Source organism: Sparus aurata, unplaced genomic scaffold (genome assembly GCF_900880675.1).
Source record: "Sparus aurata unplaced genomic scaffold, fSpaAur1.1, whole genome shotgun sequence".
In the NCBI taxonomy this organism is placed as follows: domain Eukaryota; kingdom Metazoa; phylum Chordata; class Actinopteri; order Spariformes; family Sparidae; genus Sparus; species Sparus aurata.
The window spans coordinates 341,147-346,368 of record NW_022045100.1 but is presented as its reverse complement, the minus strand read 5'-3'; the positions used below and the strand labels follow the sequence as shown (position 1 = coordinate 346,368).

Here is a 5,222-nt window from a genome sequence, read left to right as displayed (position 1 = left end):
TAAATTCAAGAGGTGTGAAGCAAAGATTACACAGCAACACACACACACCAATGAAATTATTATTCTAAACAACGTTTGGCTCTAAGAAACTGTCAAGTGTTCTCCACAACTTTTGACATCTTAAAGACCAAACGACACAGAGTCTTCACTTGGCAGGACAGCAGGGAGAAACTGAAAACTAACTATGAATTAAAGTCTGTCAGAAAAATATTTGCCTTTAAAATGTCGTGGAGTAGAAATATAAAGTTGCATAAAAACAAATATTAGAGCCTAAATACAGTATTTGAGCAAATGTACTAAGTTTCAATCCACCTCTGTTGATAATAATCATTTAAAACTCTAATAGTTTCTATTTATTAACATATTTACTGTTGTCTGAGTTTGCTCATGAATATTTCATTTGAATGTATTTAATGTCAGAATTACATCAAGAAAAATAAAGACACTGATGTATTATTATTATTATTATTATTATTATTATTGTTAATAGACAACCAACACTTTGCTAGTGTGTTTCTGTTATTACATCTAACATGATTTTACCTGCATGTGATAAATTAACTGCATTCATTTTGAGTTCAGGGAGAAAAATGTCTCGATATCGAGCCTAAAAATTATTTCTTGTTTATGTGAAAATATATTATATATATATATTCATATATATGTGATCAATAAAATATTAATGCTTGTAAGAAAAGAGTTTTCCAACATGTTTTTTATGTAGTGAATCTTTTACAGATTCTGCTCGTCATCTTACTCTGATACCAAGAGCAGCGATCTGAGTTTAACCTCATGTGTGACTACTAAATGTGTTACAAGCTCAACAATATAATATAATATATAATATAGACCTATGTCACGAACATAACACTTGTTTACTTTATGGTTGCGAGTGTGCTTCACCTGTGTGACGTAACTGAGGTCTGAGGTCACATGACGTAACACACAGTGGAGTAATAATATGAATAATGAGAAGAAGTTAAGCTTCTACAGTGAAACTCTAAATACTCAAAGATGTTTAACCAAGGTAGTTAAACTGTCGTCAGTCTGTGTTGGCTGTGTTTCAGTAAGTAAGCAAGTATCGCCACAAAATGGCGGATATTCTTTTCGGCAGTTGTTTCTCCTCCGTCGTCCCGAGTTTAAACTTAAACAAGTTTGTCGAGAAATAAACAACCGAGCTTCACTTTTTGTGCTGTTTCCGGTGTAACAATGAAAAGTAGAGCTTGTGTTAGCGAGTCGAACATGTCAGATTCATTACATTACCTTCAACTGGAGGTTCAGACGGAGAAAACTATCTGCAACACAACTGTCAGAGAAAGTGAAAGTAAACTTTGAGGAGGAAACAGCCAGAGAGGCGTGTGACTGACTGAGAGTCTTCCTGTTAGACTGAGGGGGCTGCAGCACGACCCACAACGAGCTAACACATGCCGAATTTACAAGAAGGCCCAAATAATGAAGAATCATTCACAAACAGCGTTTCTGGAGGTTATAAAGTGTCTCCTAACTCAAAAACTCACTAAATGGAGAGATTTCATGAGGGAGTCTGGGGGTTGACATGTTCACACTGTTAGTGACGTCACCACAGAGGATTTCTGGGTATTGAAGTTCCAATCAAGAGTAGAATGTGTTGGTCAGAGTGTTTTCACAGCTGATGTGGACACCATTCATTATTAAATACGGCACATTTCAATGAATATCCTTGAATATATTTGTCCGTGTGATTTAGCTGCTGTGATAAAAAAACAAATGTGTTTTTATCACACTGGAACAGAAAACCCTCAGACTATACAATCTGTGATGATGCTCACCTGGTTTCCACGTTTTTACATGGCAGCAAAGAAGCACGAGATGGAAGCAGAATTCAATTAAAAAATGTAACAAATGTTTTAAAATGCTTTCTCCACATATTCCTAACTATCTGGACCTACTTGTTAATTCGGCAAGGATTATAAATACAATATAAGCAGACTCCCTTAACAAATCATCTGTTTATAAGAGTTGTTGAGTGAGGAGAAACTTTATAGACTTTGTGAAACAGCTGCGACAAATCCTTAATCATTGGTGCCTTCTTGTAAATTCGGCTTTAAAATGCAAAACATTAGGATGTTTATTTCTCTGTAAAACGTGTCAGTTTGCACCAGCCTACATTAAACAGTAACTACTGTAATATGAGCTACTTCTTAGTCATGTTGAATATAAAAGCAGCTTTGTTATAAGATCAGTTCAGGGCTGGATGAAGAGTCAGAGCTGTCAGACTGAGAGCGCAGGACACGAGATTCACCACAAGAGGGAGCTAAAGGGCAGCAGAGCAGAGGAGAAGCACCACAAGACACAAAAACATACTTTAATAAATGTCTTTGACCTGTTTCACACTGTTTTCTGTCACTTTACTCGTTTACATTTTCTTTTTGTGTGTGATTTTATTTGAAAAGAGCTCCGTGAATTATCATCGGGGGGTTCTTTTTCTCCTTTTTGTTCATGTTCTTATTTTTCTGAGTTTAAAATGATCCTCATCTGTATCTACCCAGAGCTGCTGTTGGATATTAAAGGGTAAATTCAACTGAAAATAGGAATTCAGTCCTTCTCTCTTCAGCTCTGTGCTGATGGAGAGTCAGGTGAAGTGTCGTAGTCCACAGAACATCTCTGGAGCTCAATTAAACTTTGCTGAATTAGTTATCAGAACTTCCTGTTTGCAGTGTGCCTGTGGATATACACACTACTGTCACCAGATTACTTTCATACTGATGGAAACTTAAAAATGTTAAGTTTCTGAGGCAAGTTTGGCACATGATCTTCTTTTAAAAGCATTTCTAAGTGGATTTACAGACTCATCATCCCAAAATGATCATGAAGATGAAGCAGCTGCTTAAAACTTTCATTAAAAAAACAAAACAAAATAAAGTTTGAGGTCTTTTGTCTATGATGTAAAAAAAAAAAAAAGAACATTTAAACCTCAGACACAGGAATTTATCACAGGAATGAACAAATAATTATAAAATCTCTCTTCCTCTTTTGTTACAATGATTTTAAAGTATCTATTAATGCATTTTTAAGTATAACATTGTCGTATACTTAGAAATGCATTAATAGTTGCCATATTGAGAGTGAACATCTTGGTCAGTTCATGTAGAAGACGAGAGGTTCAAACAGCTGAACTACATTTTACTGTGAAAGGCTGCTGTGTTATCTTCTAGACATATTCTACATTTTAAGCATGTTTAAATGTTAGTTTTGTTTTAATGTATATGGAAGTTATTTGGTGTAAAAGACATAACGGTGAGTTCCCTCTCAGGATCTGACGCACCTGGAAGAAGAAGAAACAAAGTTAAAGTTTCCTGTTAGCAACAAGAATCTGACAGATGATAAACTTAGTTCCTCATTACAGGACGGTTTACAAACACCTCGTCTGTTCACACCTGCTACCTTTTCACCAGCGAGTCCTTCAGGCCTCGTCAGCTGGACGGCAGCTGGTTTTAAAGTTCTGGTCCCGGGGTCCACCCCTCTTCTCATCGTGCAGGGCTGTGTTTCTGCTGAACGTCTGAAACTAATCAAATGTAGACAGAATCAGACAGAAACACTACAGGATGTAGAAACTGACACAAACCTTCAAACTGTTTATTTTCTACTTGTTGTAGCTGTTGTCTTTTCATTCTCAGGTGACAGTCAGCCAGCTGAGCCTTGTGTCCCACGTACCTGCTGATGGTTATCGCTGTGCAGCTGCACGCCTGGCAGATCTACTACAGCAAGAAGCTGCTGGACCAGAGGTTCACCAGCACACAGGACCAGAAGAAGAAATCAGCTCATCTGAGGTTCTGTGAGGACAAAGAGGAGCAACTCCCAGAACTGTTGTGCTCCTCTGTCACCTGTTTCTACTTTTATATTAGAATTGTCCCTGGACTGCTGCCGTCTGTCTGTACATTAATCCTCCTGAACATGGAAGTTGTTATTGTGGAAACATTAAAAGTCCATTTAAATCAGACTGGATCATCTGTCAGCTGGTTCTGAAGTCATTTACCCCTCAGCCTGTTGTGTTGTCTCAGAAATGTTGTGACGGAGGATCTGCTGACTTCAGCTCTCCTGAAAAACTGTTGCCTGTGCAGATAAACTAACCACCACAGATGATCTATTAGAATCAAAAGTTCAGGATTTCAGATTCTGTTCAGTTATTTTATTGAAGATCGAGCGTGATGATTTGGAAACAGTTCAGTAGGAGTGGTCTCCTATAAAAAGAAACAAACAGAAATAATTAGTAACAAACTCTCACTGGTGACTTTACAAAGGAAATTCATAATTGTAAATTCTCCTTTGATTTAACCAAAGTGCTCTTCAGCAACACTATAAGTGCATCAGAAGTGACAGTCAACCATAATGATCATTAAATAGAGACCCAGTGGACCAACAGCCCAACACATGTGATCCAGAACCCAACAGCAGCTCCCAGAATGTGTCCAAACCTAAAGTAGCATCACGTCACCAACACCAAGTCATGACATCACTCACCTGAGCAGGTACGCACGCCTAGTGATGGCGAGATGAAGCTTCATGAAGCATTGAAGCTTTCCATCCAGTTGGTTCACACTTGGGCCGAAGCTTCACGGCTTTGGTGCAAGAAGCTTTGACTTGAATTGGGCTTAAATGATAATGCCAATAAATATAATATAGTCATAATGTCTGTTTTTCTGATAGAATGATGGTTGAAGGTATTTTTGGACCTCTGTTGCATCAGCTGTGACGTTTGTGGTCCTCTTCTGCACAACTGTGGCGTCCAACCGATGCCACAGTTTGCTAACGAGGATAGAGAAACAGGCTGTAAGTGACTAAACAGGCCTACAATAACACAATTTGATGACAATGACGGGAATTACTCTGATCCTGACACCCTCTTCTCCTCCGACAGCTCCACTGTGGCATCGTTGAAGCTCTCGGTGCTTTGCCTTCACTCAGCCACCTCACATGGTTGTGCAGCAGCAGCTCGTTGGCGTTTGCCTCAACATCTTCCAGGAACTCTGTCAGGAGGCCATGCTGAAGGAACGAGGACGTCCACAGGAAGCTGATGAGTTTCATCACTGTGTTCATGACTTGAGCACACAGAACAGTGTGATGGATGAGACGGTGGTGAGCTCTGAGATCAGGGTCGTCTTCTCTCTTCCCACCATGGCAGGGGCTCCATCTGTGGTGATGAGACCACCTGGTTCAGATCGACACCTCTCTGTCTCAACATC

At 39.0% G+C, this 5,222-nt stretch overlaps 1 long non-coding RNA gene across 3 annotated transcripts; it reads right to left on the bottom strand.

Annotated features, from left to right (window-relative positions):
* Window positions 1–3,141: 3,141 nt before the first annotated feature.
* Window positions 3,142–4,782, bottom strand: LOC115577526 (uncharacterized). 3 transcript variants are annotated; one of them, XR_003983177.1, is made up of 5 exons: window positions 4,501–4,782; window positions 4,016–4,220; window positions 3,694–3,812; window positions 3,417–3,544; window positions 3,142–3,304 (listed from the first exon to the last, which is right to left on the bottom strand). It is a non-coding gene; the product is annotated as an uncharacterized LOC115577526 (long non-coding RNA). The 3 variants fall into 3 exon arrangements; XR_003983176.1 differs by lacking the exon at window positions 4,016–4,220 and having other exon boundaries at window positions 4,501–4,519; XR_003983175.1 differs by lacking the exons at window positions 4,016–4,220; window positions 4,501–4,782 and having other exon boundaries at window positions 3,694–3,847.
* Between the last annotated feature and the right edge of the window lie 440 nt (window positions 4,783–5,222).